This window comes from Leopardus geoffroyi, chromosome A1 (genome assembly GCF_018350155.1).
Source record: "Leopardus geoffroyi isolate Oge1 chromosome A1, O.geoffroyi_Oge1_pat1.0, whole genome shotgun sequence".
NCBI classification, from domain to species: domain Eukaryota; kingdom Metazoa; phylum Chordata; class Mammalia; order Carnivora; family Felidae; genus Leopardus; species Leopardus geoffroyi.
This window is the reverse complement of record NC_059326.1, coordinates 96,353,218-96,373,739: the sequence shown is the minus strand read 5'-3', so window position 1 is coordinate 96,373,739 and position 20,522 is coordinate 96,353,218. Positions and strand designations below refer to the sequence as shown.

The 20,522-nt window shown below is 38.9% G+C and overlaps 1 long non-coding RNA gene across 2 annotated transcripts in view; it reads left to right on the top strand.

Annotated features, from left to right (window-relative positions):
• Positions 1-4,779: 4,779 nt before the first annotated feature.
• LOC123602146 overlaps positions 4,780-20,522 on the top strand; it is a 149,161-nt gene continuing 133,418 nt past the window's right edge. For both annotated transcript variants that reach the window (XR_006714388.1, XR_006714387.1), the window contains exon 1: positions 4,780-4,836. This is a non-coding gene — a long non-coding RNA (uncharacterized LOC123602146). The remainder of the gene's footprint in view (positions 4,837-20,522) is intronic.

Here is a 20,522-nt window from a genome sequence, read left to right as displayed (position 1 = left end):
AGAGCACATACTATTTTGCAACATACTAGAATATTCACATCTCTGTATTTGCCCCTGAACTATAAAATTGCTGAGAACACAAGCTGTTAAATCTGTGTACCCAGATATGTGCCTGTACAATAAATGTATATTAAGTTAAAAGAACTCTGTGTTAAAGAGAGCTGGAATTGTTTTGAAAATTAAGTTCCTGCTCCTTGAAATACCCATCTACAAAGGTAAAACCCAGAACCCTCACAACTGAGCTTGGAATTACTGTTTTATAATTCAATGTAAGCTTTCTGATGGGCAAAACAAGTCTAAGCTATGCTATCATCATACATTTCACAGGACAGTGTTGAGTTGCTTTTTCATGCCAGGAAGCTTCCATTGTGTTGCTGTTGTTTGGTTCTTCTTGGGAGCTCCTGAACTGTCCAAAAGTCACCAATTTCAGAAATGCCCAGGAAGGTCACCGTCAGGTACCTGGTGAGCCATCCATGTCTGGTGTGCTGGTGAGCAAGGACACAGCTATGTTTGTGTGAGAGGCATAGCTGGGTGGGCACGTAACCGTCTGGATGCAGAGTAGACACAAGACCTGTCATTACAGGAGAAATCACAAGTAAAATATTGACAGAAGTCAAAGCTAATCCTTTGTGGTGGGAGATGGATTCCTTCATAGTTAATTAAGGATGACAGGGAAGACACAAACCGAGTCAATGTCTCATGTAGCCTTATTGTGCTGTGTGACAGACACTCTGGCTACTGGCCCCCCTTTACTTGAGGACACTCAGATCTTCCCTTTAAAGGTATATGGTGGTGGCGGGGCGAGGACCTGGATGGCTCAGTTGGTTGAGTGTCCGGATTCAGCTCAGGTCATGATCTCATGGTCTGTGGGTTCAAGCGCCATGCTGCAGCTCGGAGCCTGGAGGCTGCTTCAGATTCTGTCTTCCTCTCTCTCTGCCCCTCCCCCGTTCGTGCTCTGTCTCACTCTGTCTCAAAAAAAAAAAAAAAACATTAAAAATATTTAGAAAATAAATAAATAAAGTATACAGAGAACTCTACCATCAGTGTACAGCAGAATCTGAACAAGCACTGTTACCATGAACACTTGGGATATTGGGAGTCTTGTCTGCCATCCCCAAACTTCTGCACAATCGCTGAATCTGTCAGCCCCATGAAAACAGTGTAGTTACCTAAAGGATTTTCTTCAGCGACTTGTGAGTTAGTTGCTCAGGGGTCTGACAGATCCTGAAATTGTAGAGCCATGCCTCTTTCCTTTACAATAAGTGAGTAAGTATAACTATTTAGCCAATGGGTACTTCAGGAAATCCAAATTCTTCCATTTCAGTCTATACCTTTAAAATTGTTTTCCTAATAACCCTCTCACTTGTATTCTTTTTGTAAATGATATTTAGAAAATACTCTCATGAAAATGACATAGTACACACCATGCCAATCCTTGCTGTAGCCGTTTGCTGATGTTTAATGAACTCACATTTATTTATGGCCCATCCGTCTCTTCCCCTTGCCAGGACATAGTGTTGTTTTCGTTTTACCCAGGTGCTTTTCCTTTTAATGTTCAGCGCGTTGTCAACCTTACCTTATCTGAAGTAAATGATGTTACTGGCTGTCCTGGGGGAACACAGTAAATATCAGTAGGTAAATAGAAGCTCTGGTAACTTCTGCAATGTCAACTTTATCTCTGTCACCATTATGGTGATGGAAAGCATGCAAAGCCTGCTGGTCCATTCCATCTCTCTGACTGCATCCTTTCAACTTGGGAGAATGTGACTTGTGTTTAACGGCACATGAGTTTTAATTACTTTTGAAATACTGTAGCAGCAAGTAAAGGTATAATTTCAATACTCAGATGTACTCAGAGGCCCAATAACCGTAAGTAGCATCATTGACATTCATTCATTTGTTTATCCATTCACAGAAGTCTCAAGCTTAAATAGGAAGACTCTCTTAGGGAGTCCAGCAAGTGTTTCCATGTGGAAAGGACTCTTCTTCTAACCTATGAATGTTGACTAGAAATTAAATTGGACAGGAGAAAAGAGGGGCCTCCTAAGTGGTGGATATATCAAAACTATTTTCATGTGAAGGAATATGTTGAGTTCAAGGGACGGAGAGAAGGTTGGTGAGGCTAGAGTGCACGGGCTGACTGGGGAGCATTTAAGTTGATGCTAGAGAGATAAGTGGAGCCATGTTGTGCAAAAGCTTGTTACCAAAGTCAACGATCTTTTTCATTATCGCCAAAACAAGAAGTCTCTGAATGCTTTAAGGACTTTCAGTGTGTTTCTTCATGTGGCATGTGTGTCTTTCCGAGTGTGTCCATGCAGTATTTTGATACCTGTGGCAAGTGTGTCTCTTCATGCATCTGGGTTTCACTGAGCATATGTGTTTGGGTGAGTGACATAATCAAATGTCATTAATCTATGTAACAAATATTTGATCACGCGTTAAATTTTGAACCCTGTTCTGTGTGCTGATATCTGTGTATAAGACCTGCAAGACCCTTGATTTCATGGAGACATATATCCTCATAGAAAAAGCCAAGAAAAAATAGTTAAGAAATGATATAATGTCATGCAATGACATGTGTTGTAAAGAAGATCAAATAGAGTAAGGGGATAGGAAATGACCAGTGACAGTGATCAGGAGAACCGAAGTTAGCAGATGAGTTACAGAAGATGTGGGGAAGAGCATTCCAGTCTGGGAAGAGTAGGTGAAAAGCTTCAGGGAGGGTATGAGCTTAGGGTATTTGGGGAACAGTGAGAAGGCTATGAAAGAGGCAGCAGGATAGCACAGGAGTTGAGATGGGTTAAGAAAGGTAGTTTGGGTATATATATTAGGGTCTCCCCACCATAAAGCATGGGTCAGCCATTATGGCTAGTAGGGGGGGATATAAAGATAGGTGTAAGGATAGAAAGACAGTTTTTTGTGGAGGAAGATCAGATTTCAGACGGATTTCTGAAGAGAGAGCTAATAGGACTTCCTGATGGATTAGATACAGAATGTGGGTGTGGAAAGAGGGGGAGAAACACCCACCTTGTGTGCACTGGGGTGAATGGTGAGGACACATGACAAGGTGGAGAAGATCAAGAGAAGAACGGATCTGGGGGGAAATGAAATGTATCATATTGTATGTTAGGTATTTCACCATGTTAGAATAGGAGTTCAGACATGCCCATGTGGCATGCAAGTAGAGATTAGATTATGACGTTGTATGTGAATAGGGTTGGCATTTAGAAAATATCACTCTGCCTTTGCCATAGAACAGATTGTAGGGGAATCATTCTTCCCTCCCATCCTACTCTTAGTAACCATGCTGTACTCAGAGTGTGATCTAAATACACATACTTAAAGGAGGAGGAGGTAGAAGGCGGCAGTGCAGTAATAGTGAAGACTTCAAAACATAACAGGCTTCACAGTGAAGCGGTGTTGGCTGCCCGCCAAGTTAATTTGGTCCTGATCTCCTGATGGAGAAGGAGAAGGAGACATCCTCCCATTTCCATTCAGCTTCATAACTCCTTCATGGCATAGTGTGTAAAGTCGCAGACTGTATGCCTATTCAACTTCCGGTCAGATACACATAGAACGCAAGGTGTATCTATGTGTAAGCTGATGTTGCTTGGTCTTGGGAAAACTTGGTGGTTTGCTCCTACCCTAGTGATTAGTAAAAAGCTGTGCTATCCAATACAATGGGCACTAGCCACATAGAAGTATCAACATTTAGCTTAAATCAAACTTCAATGTTAAAAATTGAGTTCTTTGGTAGAGTATTTCATGTGCTCAATGACGGTATGAGGCTAGTGGCTACCATGTTGGATAAAGCAGATCGAGATTATTTCTGTCATCATAGAAATTTCTTTCAATGGCTCTGGTGTCGAGAAAAATAGATTGGAGCATAGGTTGATTTCTTGCTTTTCAGTTCAACTGTGTCTACCCAGACTACGTGCAAATGTTTCTTTCACATGGAGAATCCAGTCTGCATCCAGAGTTAAGTGGGAGTTTATCATATGGACTCTCCCGTATGTTGGAGCCATATATTCCTGCATTTTTTCTATGTGGGTTTTACCTTTAATATATTAACTACCTGCGCACATGTGCGCGCCTACACACACACACACACACACACACACACCATCTCATATAAGAAAACAATGAATGATTGCTCTTCCAAATTGAAGCCTGGGAACACGGCTCCTTATTTAATTCAAAGAAACACAATGAAAGCTAGAGCTGGTCAAAGCTTGTCCATCCTATTTAGGTTCCCAGAAATGTACCTTCTATTCCCTTTGTCCCAATTTGATGAGGCTTTGCCACTACAGCGAATTATGTAAGTTGTAAACAAAGAGCTACATCATTATGAGCAGAACCTAATGTAATATCAGCCTTTAATGGTCTTTTATAAACCTCGTATGAACAGCGGTGCCTTACAGAAAACCAGCACAATTGCTCTAAAGAAAACTCTTTCATTCTGCACTCTAACTAGTACCAGAATAAAGAACACACCAGCAAACAATGAATTGTATTGAAATAGAAAAATATGTGAAGCAAGACTGCCAAATTATTTATCTTTCATTAAAGGAGAAAATCACACATAATTATCTCTGGTAAATGAGCATGTTTGTGAAACTTTGCATGGGGCTCAGAAATAATAACCGTAAAAAATTCTACATTTAGTCAAGTTAAAATAACTGTCTGTTTTTATGTAAATTTTAGGAAAGGGACTTCTGAGCAGGCAAGGCATTCAAAAGGGGGTATAAATAGCCCTCTGAGCCCTGCTTGATCATCACTAGAGATGAAGCAACATGGATCTCTGCATCCTAGCGGAGTAGCTCATCCAGGCTGAAGGTAGTTTTCTATCCCTGTCACCTAATTACTGAGCAATTACATTGTGTAGCTCTATAATTCATGCATCAGCACGTAACAACCGAACGCTTTTTAGCTAGAGAGACTTGGAATCTCATTCCAAGAAAGGAAGCAGATATGCAACACTTTGTGGTTTTATTCATTGGTGTGTGTGTGTGTGTGTGTATGTGTGTGTTTTGCAAAATTAAAGAGGATGTGCCAGACAAAGATATCAAAGAAGAATGTGCATTTCAGCACGGAGATAATGTGCAGGTGCCATCACTGAGCTTTTGTAGTCAGGAGCAAAAGTTAGAGCCAGCCAAGCTGAGAACTTTGAAATTTTAGCATAGAATTACTTTTGGTTCCAAAGATAAGCTTATGAGTATTCAGGAAGCAAGGACATGCCAAATCAAGTTTCCTTTGCTGTTTCAGAACAACTCCCAAGTTTTTGTTTGTTTTGTTTTGTTTAGGGGCAAACTGCTCGGTGTGTAAATATTCCTGGCAGAACTTCTGAATAGACATCTCCTGGTATTTTCATTGATGAATCTTGTCACCATAGAAAGAACAAAAATATGCTCCATGTCTTAGCTATTCTAGGAGAGACTTGGATTAGAGTAGAAGATTTTTTTGTTATTCTAGTATGATCTAGTGAAAGATTTTTACAGATGCAGAGACTTAGAGAAATTCACCTTAGGGAAACAACCTGGCTGCTTCTGGTCACTGAACCCTTTTCTATTATTCATAGTTGCTTCAAGAGCTCAAACAAATTTTCACAGATACTATTGTGTTAATTAATGATTAAGGCACCCCTTTCCTTCTGAATAGAGGTCCAGATGACCTTTTTATAGACAGTATTGTTTTCAAAAGAAACTGTGTTCATTATTTCACAAAGTCGTATCTCAGCTTTCTATTTCATTCATCTTATTTATTTGTTTGACTTGGGAGATCTGTCGGACCTTCCTCCTATTTTCACTGCTTCTTAACTCATGGTGATCACCTGAGTTCACGGCCATTGTTTTTTACCAGGAGAGAGAATTTGGGGAGCCACCTTGGTGCACTCTGCACTGTTACTTACTTTACCCCCATAGATTATTTAGATTGACAGGGTCTCCTTCACTCTATTGCCAAAGGTCTAAAAATACCAATTACCAATACCAAAGATTTAAAAGTATCAATTTCTTCATTAGAACTGTAGAATGCCAGATCTGGGAGAAAAAATGGAAAGATAATCAAGTCTATCTCCTTATGTTCTAAAGATGAAGAAATGGTGATTTACACCCAGATGGAATTAGTAAGCCTCAAAAGTGAGTCCAAGTTTTGGGTCTCTGGATTGGGTCCTCTTTGTCCAATACCCTGCACCCCTGATGCAATTTTCCTGCAGTGTTTAGTGTCTGACTTTTCTCTCTTTCCAAGTGGAGTTGCCAACAGTACCCCCTTGGGGTATGATGCTTTCCTTGTGTGTCCACACTCATTCCTGGGCCTTACTGACCCTTTGTGGCTCCCGTCCTCTATTAGTGTGACAGCTCATTCCCTTCTGTGAGCCTCTGTGACATCTATTTTCCCAGCCATCATTTTCCTTCCTCTGTCTCTGTGCCTGGGAGTTTATCTGAAATCTGTTCTCAGGATAAACTAGTCAGGCTATAAATTCCCCTTATAGGAATTTTGGACAGGAACAGCCTGACTTATCTTAGAACTTTGTCACATCAGAGAATTAGAAAATGTGCTTCATCTTCTCACAGGAGGTATCCCTCAGCATTTTTAGCAGGAAAAATAAATAAGTTTTTAGTGTTTCTCAGGCACGTTTTCTGCTTTCCCTTTTAATTTTTTAGTAAGCAATCCACTTCCTGGATGACCATGAACATATGGCATTAGTAATAATAAGTCATCATGAGGATGAGGACTTGGAATGATAATACATCAGAGTTCCTGAATAGAATGAGGAGCCCAATTAGGACCCGGATCTAAAAGTGTCATAGTTATTGCTGGTAAAGATGGATTGGGTGATGCTCCTTGAAGCAGTTTCCATCTTGAATTGATCTTACTTTCTCAGCAACTTCCTGGCTGCAAGCAGGAGTGGGAAAGCAGAGAGGTGTCCTGTCTGTGATCCATGCAGCGAACAGTAGGAGAGCAGACCCAAACACAAGGGAAGGTTCTCCTCCAGAAATTTACCCTGCCCGAACCACAACCATGCACTAATGTAAGTGGGGCTCCTTGTAGTTGTCCTGGTCAGACAAGTCCCTCTTCTCAGGAGGAATGAGTCCCGCCCAGGAAGCGATGTCAGAAGATTCATTTGGGGCATTCCAGAGAGGTAGAAAATAATGGTGTCAATGTGTAGAATCAGGAATATGGAAAGTAAATTTTTCTTAAAAGAATGCTTCTTTGGGGCGCCTGGGTGGCGCAGTCGGTTAAGCGTCCGACTTCAGCCAGGTCACGATCTCGCGGTCCGTGAGTTCGAGCCCCGCGTCAGGCTCTGGGCTGATGGCTCAGAGCCTGGAGCCTGTTTCCGATTCTGTGTCTCCCTCTCTCTCTGCCCCTTCCCCGTTCATGCTCTGTCTCTCTCTGTCCCAAAAATAAATAAACGTTAAAAAAAAAAAAAAAAAAGAATGCTTCTTTCTAAATACTAATTAGTCAAAACTGAAGTTGAGGAAAAGAGAAGTTTCTCTTTCAGCGGCATCTCTCATGTAAGAGCCAAAGCCTTTCTTTCTGGGAGGTTGTAAATGAGGGAAGCGTGAGTGGATGAAGCACATGGATGGAATCTCTTAGTGTGCAATTTCAACTTCAGACCACATGCCACTTACCTAAATCCAGGAAATTACAGGTCATGTGTTTTAAAATTTTTTTTGGAATGTTTATTTGTTTTTGAGATAGAGAGAGAGACAGAGCATGAGCAGGAGAGGGGCAGAGAGAGAGGGAGACACAGAATCCAGAGCTTGAACTCACAAGCTGCGAGATCATGACCTGAGTGGAAGTCGGACGCTCAAACAACTGAGCCACCCAGGTGCCCCAAGGGTCATGTCTTTTTTAAATTGTGAATCTATGCTTATGCTGGAAGAGTTGAAGTAAGAGCTTTTTTCCTTCTCTTTCCCCCCAAATCATTATTTATTTATTTTTTCTGGAAGAATAGACTTGGAAGAGCTGAGCTATCCAACTATGTCACTACATCAGTCTTGTGTCAGCACACTAAAGCAGGCGGAACCCTTCTTTTAAAAATGCTTGTGTGGGCTCGCATTTGAGTTTGTCCTCCATGCTTATTTATCCGCTAATTTGAAGTGAGGTAGCCTGCATGCTTATCAAACATTAAAGTGCATACAAATAGCTGGGTGTCAACTGTAGACAGTGTGAGATTTTTACCTTACTTCAGGCAAAGATGTTAGTTAGCCTCCCACAGTTTCGTTTCTGGGACAGAAGACATGAGATTCGTGGTCCAGAGACAAAAGAATTTATTACTCATGATATAGTGGGCAGCATGAGGTTTATGTTCACATGAGTTTCCCTTCCTCTTCAAGTCCCAAGTCCCATGGGACAATGCAGAGTGGTCTAGGGGGTGGCTGTGCATGCTGTGAATTTGCCTCACCACTGAGTAACCTGGAATGTAAGAAATCTTAATCTTGGGAAGAGATGCAAACAAATCTGCTCTACCCTTGCTCCAGAGGGAGACATTATCTTTATTATTAACCTCAACAGCAAACATATTTATCTCTCTTCTGGAGAGAGATGCTATCTCTCTCTTCTAAGACTATTTGCTATACAAATATTCTTGAAAACAAAAGCTCTCAACATTTTTTTTTTTTGCTCAGAAGACTTGATAGTATGAGCTATTCATGGAGAAGATCCCCCAACACTGGGAATTTGTCTGAATTAATATTTTGGTTCAGTTGGTCTGCGGTGGTATCTGAAATTCCTCATTGGTAACAAGCTCTTGGGTGATGCCAATAGCCATGAAGTAGTGATTACATTTATTGCCCTCTGTAGCCTATCATTCTGTCTTGACTTGAACATGTAGCAAAGCAAGGGGCACCTGGGAGGCTCCGTCGGTTAAGCGTCCCACTTCAGCTCAGGTCACGATCTTGCGGTTTGCGAGTTCGAGCCCCACATCGGGCTCTGTGCTGTCAGCACGGAGCCTGCGTGGGATCTTCTGTCTCCCTCTGTCTCCTCCTGTCTCTCTGCTCCTCTCCCTCTTGTGCTGTCTCTCTCAAAACTAAATACACACTAAAAAAAATGCGGTAAAAAAAAAAAAGAAAGAAAACAAACGTAAAAAAAACACATATCTGTGACAAGCAGGCCTTAGAATAAAACTAACGGATAGTTCTCTGTTCCTAAAGGAAAATAACTTAGCTATTCCCACTCCTTCTTCTTCCCTTTGTCTAATCTCTGCCCTGTTTTATCTCATGCATACTGTGTAGATATAGAGAAATCCTAACCACACACACACACACATAAATATATACATATACGTGAAATGACACAATTAGTGTAGTGAACTTACAACATTGTATAATGCCCACATGTTCCTGCCATCATAAGAACTCTTCGTTATTTGGGTTTTCAAAGAGAAAATTTTGTCCCATGGTTAAAAGCAGAGTCTCTGGGGCCAAACTTCCAGGATTCAAATTTGGAAGTTGCTGTTTACCACATCTGTGAACTTTGCCTGGTTACTAACCCTTGTTATAACTCAGGTTCCGCATTTGAAAAATGGAAATGGTATAATCAGCTGTCAAATGTGTGGAAAAAAATATGACCCCTAATAATAGCTACATAACTGTTTGTTATTCATATCGCTAGTTCCACTAACACACTTTTCAGTTTGCTGTATTCCTTGAAAGCAAATTATGAAATGAACTGGCAAAAGAACTTGGTCTTCCGCAGAGCAATATTAAAATTGATGTTTATGATATTAAGAATTTGTCATCAAATAAATTACAGTTCTCACCAGTATCACGTTATGTTATTGAAGACCCAGCAGCTATAAACTTGTGGTCATTATGAAAGTAGAATAATGCTCTAAATTACATAAATTTGGGATATATTTATTATATGAAATATCACAGACTAAATATGTAATTAATGTCCTTCGTTACCTTAGTATAATGCTTTAAAGTCCCATAAATACACATACACATAATGCATATGACTGCTCTGTATCATAGCATTGATCTAAAGTTATTATACTATTGATTTAAGAAAACAGTTAATTAACATTTTTACTGTCCGTTAATTTTCTGTACAATTCATTTCAACTTAGCAAATATAAATGAACGTGTGTTATTTGGAACTCGCATTACTAGGCACTAAGGATATAAAAACAACTAAGATCTAGCCTTTAATGACCTCACCCCCTCATAGAGGAAAGATTGTTCATTATAACATGATTATTTAATATATCTATAATATAATAACTCTCAGAACACTGGGCAAGCGTCAGTAACTTTTGGCTTCCTGAGACATGAAGTACATCGGAGTTTGAGATAACCATGGCTCTTTTCCCTCATAAGAACATTTCCTAAAGAAGTTTCCTTTTTGCTGTTTGCCCTCTGCTCTGTGTAAATGCAGGGCATTCATTCGTTGATTCACAGTAACATATGAAGTTTTCTGCTGTGTGCCAGGTAGCTAGAGGAGGTACCCCAAAAATAAAAAAATAAAAATAAATAATGGTTTACAGCCTCCAAGAAGCGCAGTGTGTATAGAAAAGGCAGACAAATAAACAGTAGGTTGGCAATGATGTCTGAAGCCTCAGTGACGGGGATAATTAATGCACAGGTGTCAAGGAAGGTCTATGCCTTTTAGAACACAGTGAAGCTGGCTCTGTTGTTCTTTTCTTTCATTTTACTTTTGAGGTATGAGAGCGATGGAACACCTGTCTGCCTTTATTACCCATTCTTACTTTATTGTCAGTAACTGTTGATTTCTGACGATTGCTCTCTTTAGTTTCTTCTGCATTGTTCATCTTTTGTAACCGATTTCCAAGGTTTTTATCTTGATGGTACTGTACCGTCATTGAAGGACTTAATAAAAGAGATTGGGATAGCGTTTTATGGGTGGACATGACTTTCTGGTAATTTATCATTCTTTTATCATGTTTTTGTATGCTCCAAATGAATGCATGTCTCAAAAAACATTAAAATAAGCAATACAGGGGTATACAGCAGGAAACAAAGTCCGCTCCTGTGTGACCCCATGCAGTCCTACTTTCCAGATTTAAGCACTCTTGCATTTGTGTGTGTGTGTGTTTGTTTCAGGAATTTTTATAAACATAATCAAGAATATATAGAGAAAGATATAAGTACGTAAAGCGGAATACTAACTTTGTAGTACCAATAGATTGCATTTCTGTTTAATGAAATGTCTTAGGTTTCCTGTATCACCTTACATAAATTTGGCTCACTCGTTCCATTTTTTTCTTTAATGTATAGTACTTACAATCATCGATGATTTGTACATAAAACATGGCACATGTTTGTCTGTATTTTATAGGGTGAATTTTTGGAAGTGATATTGCTGAATCAAAGGATATGTACTTTTAAAGTTTTATTAGGTTCCACCAAAATATCTTCCTAAAAGATAGTTTCAGTTTATACTGCCAATAAAAAAAAATGTATGAAAGTTTCCCTTTCCACTCAAGCTCACAGCATTGCCCATATTAAACTTTCTAACTTTGACTAAACTAAAAGATAAAAATTGATACCACAGTTGTTGATGTGCAAAGATTTGTGTGTGTGGATGTGTGTTGGTCGGGGGTGGGGATATGTCGCCTAATCACATTCTTAACACATTTTTTCAAGTTGGATTATTTGTCTTTTTAAAAATTGTATAGTTACCTCACATTCATGATCATCCATTTCAAAAACCAGCCTGTGGTCCTTCAAAAAACAATAGCTTGGATCATGATCCCAGGGTCCTGGGATCAAGCTCTGCATCATCTCTGCGCTGAGCATGGAGATTCTCTGTCTCTGTCTGTCTGTCTGTCTGTCTGCCTGTCTCTCTCTCTCAATCTCTCCCTCTTTCCCTCCCCTGCTCATTCACTCTTTCTCTGAAAAAAAAAAAAATTCCATAGATGCTTTAGGGGATGGAATGAAGTTTGTGAGCAATGTTTTCAGATCAGGAGATTTAGAGTAGAGAACTCTGGTAAGAAGTAGAGGTGAGGCCACACAAGTTAACCGCTACAGGTAGTGGAAACATTCTTTCACTTTTGCCAGGCAGTTAATGCCCCACTCATTCAGTCAAGAACACCTTTTTAAGAAAAGTAATAAAGTTGAAGGTCATTTTCCTTTTAAAGCCTGATGGGATACTCTATTTCACCTTTTGAGTACTTTATACTTTAGACTTCTTTCTTCTATCCTTATGTGTAGCCTCCCTGCTGTAATATACAAAATCAGAAAAAAAACACATTGAAGATATTTAAAGATATTGCCCAGGCTTGTGACCTGGGGACATACGAATAGATCATTTTTATGTAGCCTGGTTTTGGATAATTCTCTCTTCTAAACTAATGTTCTGCAATTTCAGATTTGTTAAAGTAGTTAATTCAAGGCTATTATCAAGTTTCAGCAAAAATATTATTCTTGTTTATATTTGTTCATTAGACATATTTCCTCTGGAATATATTGAGCAGTGTAAACTGTCTTTGAGACAATGAAATAATGATGTAAACATAAAAATTACATACAGTGATTATCATATAAAGACCGATATAAATAGATACATTAGAGCTCTGGATACTTTTATTCCAGAGTATTTGGCAGAGATGAATTGAAACTGAGAATTTTAGTGTACATTAACTAATTAGAAAATAACCTCTATAGCATAGGTTTAGAAGTTAATTGTTATCTTTTAAGAAATTTAGTTTGACTTAGTATTTTGCATAGCAGCTATTTTAGACATAGCCTTCATTGATTGATATCCTCCTCACTTTAAAGGCATCAAATAAGCATACTGATTTTAAGTTCTCAGAAGAGATTTAATAAAATCTAGTATATGAATCTCCTTGCCTTTACAGATATTTCTGGTCTACCACTGGTAAGCTTAGCTTTACTTGCTACTGAGAAAAGTGTTGTTAGTTTAAAATGTAAGCCCCTTAGAACACCTGGGTGGTTCAGTCAGTTGAGCATCTGACTCTTGATTTTGGTTCAGGTCATGATCCCTGGGTCATGGGATCAAGCCCCTCATCAGATTCTGTGCTGAGCATGCAGTCTGCTTAAGATTCTCTCTCTCTTTCCCCCTCTGTCCCTCTCCTCTGCTCGCACTCTCTCTCTCTAAAATAAAGGAAAAAAAAATAGGGAAAAAAAATGTAAGCCTCTTGAGGACAAAGACTGTGTCTATTTTCTTTTATTTCCCCAGCACCTGTACCTGGCATTTCAGAGCTCAATAAATCTGTTGGATGGAAAGAGAGAGAGAGAGAGAGAGAGAGAGAGAGAGAGAGAGATGATGATCATAGGTTTAAAGAAATAGAATCACATGATTACAATATTCTTTTAAGGAAATAAACCACCAGATTTTTGCACAGACACCAGTATTTTTAAAGAAATGAGATCATATTCTAAATATAGTTTTTACTAGTTGTTTAATAGCAACAGACTTGATGTGTACATTTTATTTTCAATGTTTCTTTGAAAACAGACAGAAATGATATTTTAATGCAAATGCAGAAAAGTGACAGGAAAACCTTTTTTCCCCCTTATTCCTGGTTTAAAATGCATTCTATCTTCTGAAAAACAATATGTGTCTTCTTTGAGCTGATTGATACTGAAAATATTATGATGGTTTATATCAATAAATGGAGAGAATTCATTGGAATCTCAATTTTTAATTTGTGTAACAGAGGATAGCTAGAATCAAAACTGAGAAACACCACTCTGTCACTGAGTAGAGTCAGAAAATTTCTTTCATCATCATTTGTCTTCATTAGTTAATGTAGTACAAAAGAGTTATCCTGAGTTCTAAAAAACATGTGACTTCAAGGTAACTATAAAACAGCAAATATCATTTCTGATGCATCTTCTTTAACTGTTACTTAGAAGGCAGTGTAGCATTGAGATGCAGGATGACAGAGTACGGTGCTTTAGATGACTACTTCTCAAACTTTAATGTATTTATAAATCACACCTAGGAGTAGGTTTCGAGCAGCAGAGCTGAAATTCTTTAATTCGGACAAGTTTCCAGGAGATGCTGAGATGGTCAGGTTGTGAACTATACTTTGAAAAGCCAAGCTTTGGAGCACTTTTTAAGCTGGAGCCCAAGTGTATTCTAACACTTGCCCAAATGGGAACCTGGATAAATTAGATGGTGCCATGCCTCTCTTTCTGATCTGTAAAATGGAATAAAGGATGAATTTCCCTCGTAGGGTTATTGTAAGGATTGTATGAATGAATACACACACAAAAATCTTGTAAGAGTCCCTGACAGGGTGTTTAAAAACAAAATACATCCAATTAAATTTGAAGATCTAATTAGTTTATTAAGCAATTTGTGAATTGGGCAACATCACATCTAGCAAGTAGAAGGGAGCTGGGAGGAATTGTACAAAATAGAAGATTTTTATAGGAAGGAAGGTGTGGCAAGAAGTTTCTAGCAAAATAAAAGAAAGGATTGTTTCAGGCAAGATCACCTTCCGGTAGGGGGGAGGACAGGAAGTCTTATTAGGTGGGTTGCCTCATCTTCCTTTGAGGGGTGGGGAGGGCCCATGTGACACATTACCTCATTGGGGATGACCAGAAAATTCTAGATTGATGGTTTAAAATTCCACCCCTGGAGAGGTTGGAACTGCAATTAAATCTTGGTTTGCTGTCCTGAGGGTCAAGTCTCCACCTTGGCCATGTGACTCTCTTTTTAATGCAGGTAGTGGAAATTCTTGACGCTATCATTTTAATTTTTGTTTATTCATAAGTAAGCAAAAATATGTTATCACATACAGAAATAATCATCAGAGACTTCAGACATGACATATGGAAAGTTTCACAGTGTAAGCATTCATATTGGTCCCATAACAGAGGAAACAGCATTTATGTTTCCCAGTATGCATGCTGGTGCTTTTTGCCACCATGCCTTTGTGCCCCATAATTCATCTTTTGACTTTACAAGTGTCTCAACGTTTTTGAGAAATGCACAAAGTCAAGATGTATAAAAACACACATTTAAAAAAAAAAAGTCAAATAATACTTTGTCAGCTTGAAGCCCCTAATTTCCTTCAGAATGACATCATAGCAATTTGCTATCATGCTATTGTTTGCTACAATAGCGATGCATCACTACCCTCAAAAGAATAAGCAACATCTGTTCCAATGAATTTTCTTTGCATAAGATGGAGAAATGGAAAAAAAAGAAAAAAAAGGAAAAGAAAAAAGAAAGAAAGAAAGAAAGAAAGAAAGAGAAAGAAAAGAAAAAAGAAAAGAAAAGAAAAGAAAAGAAAAGAAAAGAAAAGAAAAGAAAAGAAAAGAAAAGAAAAGAAAGGAATGGGATTCAACTTCAACCTCCCGTAGCCCATGCACTGATGGTCTTTGCTGGCAGGAATGCTGTTGAACGTGAATGAAGCATGCATGGGAAGATAGAAAAATTGGCTTAGGAAAAGCATAACTTCTTTGCAGCCAGATGTTACCCTTGCTCAGGTATCTATCGTGTCACTGTTGGAAAAAGCATTTAGGTTCAAGTGCCTGACTAAATCTAAATACAAGAATAAAAGCTACTTAAAAAAAAAAAAAAAAAAAAAAACAAAAACAAAACCCTTGTAATAGCAACTGGTGTTTGCTTTCCAGGCAAGAATATTTTAGCTGTTCCCATTGTAGGGATTTTTTTTTTGGCATGGATAATGATTTAACAGTTATGAAACAATTACCATGAGTGAGGTACTATGTTTGGCATTGAGGGAGCTGCACATGTAGAAAAACCAAGTTCAACTTGCCAGGAACTCACGATCTATGGCTGATCACATACAGCCAAATCCAAGGGATCTACAGTGAGATCTGTATTACAAATGACACGTCACTGGTATTCTGGGAAGGGAAACATTCCTGTCAGTGGATTCTCCTTGAAGGAAATGAGACTTTAACTCTGCCCAGAAGATTAGAAAGGATTTTAATAAATAAGCAGAGGCGGGACCTTATCCGATAGGAGTGGAAAAAGAGCAGCAAATCCTGGGGAAGCTTTGGTCACTCACTCACATTGGACCTAAGTGTAAGTTGCATAATTGCTAATGATGGAAGAAGAGGGACTTTTAGGGCCAGGTCATAAGAGACTCAACTTACTGTGCTAAAGAATTTTGACTGTTTGGGGCACCTGAGTGACTCAGTTGGTTAAGCTTCTGACTTTAGCTCAGGTCATGATCTCACAGCTTGTGAGTTCCAGCCCTGCATCCGGCTCTGCACTGACAGCTCAGAGCCTGGAGCTTGCTTCAGATTTTGTGTCTCCCTCTGTCTCTGCCCCTCCCCCGTTTGCACTCTGTCTCTCTTTCAAAAATAAATGTTAAAAAAAAAAAGATTTAGGACTGTTTTTCCTCTTGAGGAAATGGGGAGACCCTGAAGGTTTTTACACAGAAAAGTGACATATCAGAATTGTGCTTCCTGGACATGCCATAATGAACAGGTGGATGTGGGACAAAGATAAGTGAAAATACAAGAGAGAAAAGCAGGGTAATCTGTGGCTGGAGGCCTCTTCCTGCTTGATGATGTGTCAGAAGGCTGAGATGGAATGACCCCCAGTTACTACATAAATCTACTCTCCATGTAACCCAGGTGCCGTATCTATTCACCTCTATGATTAAAATCTCTTTTCCCCACTTGTCAGCACCATAGAGTAAATACGTAGCCATGAAAGCTCTGGTGTGAGAAATGGTGCTGCTGCATTCTCAATGCAGACAGAAGCTTGACTCTGGGCCAAATCTAAAGAATGAAGAACGTGGACTTCGACACAACACATTGTGTTTCTAATGATAACAACTGGAAGGGAAATTATTTCAACTGACCAAAATTGGTGGAAACCAGAGGGGAGATTGAAAACCAATAAAACAGTGAACAGATAAGAAAATTTCAGGAAAACTTAGGACATTAAAATCCTATTTTTTGTGTGTACCGTGATCCTCATATTAACCTAGAGCATAGAGATATTTGTTTACGTTCTACAACAACAACAAAGACGGTTTGAAATTTGGGGTCAGAGAAACTATCAATGAAATATTTATGATTCCCCAAATCCATTCAGAGAGGTCTTCCCTGTCTCTTAGTCCTCCAAACAGTTCTATTTCATAGTTGTAATGGTCTTCCTATTTACAGATGAGGAAACAGTCCCAGAGATAGAAAATTATTTTTCCATGTTCCTGTCATTAGAAAACAGCAGAGCCAAAGCTAGAACCAAGATCTATGGGATCTTTGGGACCGTTAGATTCTTCCTTCATGTTATTTCAAGTCCCATTAGCCTCTTTTACAAAAGAGTAACAAAGCAGGGTTCTTTCACCGACTTTGAACTCAGAATACCCAAGTTTATGTTTAGAATCTGCTCCTGAACTAACTTGGTATGAGCATCTACGAACTGTGGATTATTTTTGGAACTTGTTGTAAGAGCACATTATTTGTGGGTGCCTGGATGGCTTAGTTGGGTAAGCATCTGACTCTTGGTATCAGCTCAGGTCATGATTTCATGGTTCATGGGTTTGAGCCCCATATCGAGCTCTGTGCTGACAGAGCCTGCTTGGGTTTCATTCTCTCTCTACCCCTCCCTGTCTCTCTTTCTCTCCCATCAATCAATCAATCAATCCCCCCAAAACCCGCATTATTTATTAACTGCCTTGTGGCTGTTGTTAGAGTAACAGAAAATCTTAATGTGATGTAAACTCACCTTGCAGTCTTGAAACAATGTATAAGGTAAGCTTAATATTACAGTAATTAAACAGTTTTAATAATTTATTAAACATTAATGATGATGGTAATAATATTTGTTGGGCTTTGCAAAGCTTATGTTTTGCTCTTAGTGTGTTCCTCTTAATTCTGGCATTTAGATGAACATGATTATTTTCATCTGTCCAGTGTCAATCTTGAAGTAGAAGGCCAACTGTAAATGAAAATGTAAATGCTGGGGCACCTGGGTGACTCAGTCGGTTAAGCGTCTGACTCTTGGTTTCGGCTCAGGTCATGATCTCACAGTTCGTGAGTTCAAGCCCCATGTCGGGCTCTCTGCTGACAGCTCAGAGTCTCAAGCCTGCTTTGGATTCTGTGTCTCCATCTCTCTCTCTCTCTCTCTGCCCCTCCCCTGCTCTCACACTCTGTCTCTCTCTCAAAAATAAATAAAAATTAAAAAAAAATAAAAAAAAATAATGGGGTGCCTGGATGTCAGTTAAGCCTCCAACCTCACCTTGGGTCGTGATCTCATGGTTTGTGGGTTCGAGCCCCACATCGGGCTCTGTGCTGACAGCTCAGAGCCTGGACCCTGCTTCGGATTCTGTGTCTCCCTCTCTCTCTGCCCTCGCCTGTCACACTCTGTCTCTCTCTTAAAAATAAATAAACATTAAAAAAATTAAAATAAAATAAAATAATATTTTAAAAAGGAAATTTAAATGGTACCTAAGAAGAAGTTTAGAATAATGGCAGATGTTTGAGGTTTTAAGTCCCACAGACCTGGCGTGAATTTTTAGCCCAGAAACCCCTCCAGGTGTATATTTTGGTATAAATTACTTAACTTGAAATATTTCTATATTTACAAAATGAGGATATTAAAACAATTTATTTAACACTATTATGAGGGTCTGAGATCCTGCACTTAGAGCCCCTGGCAAATAGTGAGTGCCCAAGGAAAGACAGATTCTTTTATGGTTACTAAAGTCATTTTCCATTTGATTCCTTCATGTAGATGGAAATGTCCCAGTCACATGAGAAAGGAGATAGTTTTGGCCAAGAATATTTTCTTTTCCTTCTGAAAATTCAGTCACAACAAGAAAGTTGATCACCAGGGCCAAACAAACCCCAAAGTCCACACTCTCGGGTCATTTTCCTCACTCTTCTGTGAGTGCTGGGGGAATGTGAAATGATATCCTTTACAAAATGGGCAGTGAACTCATGGGATTGAAGTCCTTTACACCAATATTCAGGCACACAAGATGATGCCTTTGCTCTTTATTCACATGTACATAGAAAGTTTGTGTAATTAGTTACTTTGCAATCTATAATAGGATTCATACCCATTCCAAAATCATGTGAAAGGCAGCCATTAATAAGAAAACTATACCAAAAGATAATCTTCTGATACAGGACCTCAGAACCCTAAACTGAATAGTATGAGGTCAGACTGCTTAGTTTTATTCTGGCTTTTTCTGTGCTAGCTGTGGGGGGTAGGCTCATTTGACTTCAAACTCCAGCTCCTTCATCTGGGTAAAAAAAAAAAAAAAATCACAAAAATTGTTAACAGCTGCCTCTTAACTTTGTAAAGCGCATAGAACAATGGTCAGCATATAGTAACCACCTCACAGGACCACTTGTGCCTACTGTGATCAGGGAGATCATCCATCACTGGGGGGGTCTGTTGTCCTACACAAGACCCTGAGCCCTGGCTGACCCTGCCCTGACTTGCATATTCCTTCGTGTACAACTCACAGCTTCACTTCATTACAATCTTTCTTTCCAAAATAGACTAGAATTCATTCTGGCTATTTGAAATTTCTGGTTCTTTGACTACAAAGTGATGATAGTTTTCTCCTTCTGTCTGGAAATGCCTCGGCCTGTTTTCAGTAACAGATTTAGTGTATTTAACCAAGTGAAATCAGTTTACGAATGCAAAATCAACTTTGTGTTTGAGATGGACCTGTAATTTTTCACCTCTGGTTTCTCTGCATGCCAGACTGCACACTTCTACGGGCAAATCTCATTTCCCTTTGAAAATCCGAAGGCATAAATTTGCAAGCCGCTTTCAAAATTTTGCTTCATTACGCTTAATCCTTTTTGGAATCATAATAAACTTATTGGCTTTAATAATTTCCTCTGGGACCTAGTTCCATAGGCTAACTCAGCTTTATGCAGAGAAGTATTTCTTTATATCTATTCTTTATTTCTTGTTTTTTAACGCTATTGTATCTTCCTAAAATGGAGCATCTAATTTATGTTCTGTTTATGTTATGTTCTCATCTCATTCATCTTATAATGAAACCTGGGTGTGGCAGAAGGGACATATGCATGCATTGATATCTGCATTACTTTTTAATATTGATCCCCTATCAAAATATTAAGCAAACATGTGAAAATAATATATTCTACAATTTATTCACAAATTGGACACCAAAGATGCATTTGTAAGTTTGTTACTTGAAATATGCAATGGAATTTCCATAATAATGATTTAAGAAATAGTTACTAAATATAGTTTAGTTCAATTAAATACATGTTTATGGAGCACATACCATGTTTGGATCATGCGATGTGTCCTGCTCGCTATCAAGGACATAATCTCTGACCTCGTAAACTCTACAGTATACCTGTTAATCATAATGCAAATAATCATAATGGCTACCATTGACTGAGAACTTATATTAAATACTCTTTGAAATGTTATATGTAAATTACCTCATTTATCCTTCATGAGTGCCCAGTGAGGTAGATAAAATTGTTACACTTACTTTACAAAGAAACACCCAAGGTTTACAGATATTTTGAGTCTTGCCTGAGTTCAGAAAGCCAGAACGTGGCAGAGTCCTTATTTGAAACCAGGCCCGCCATATGTTC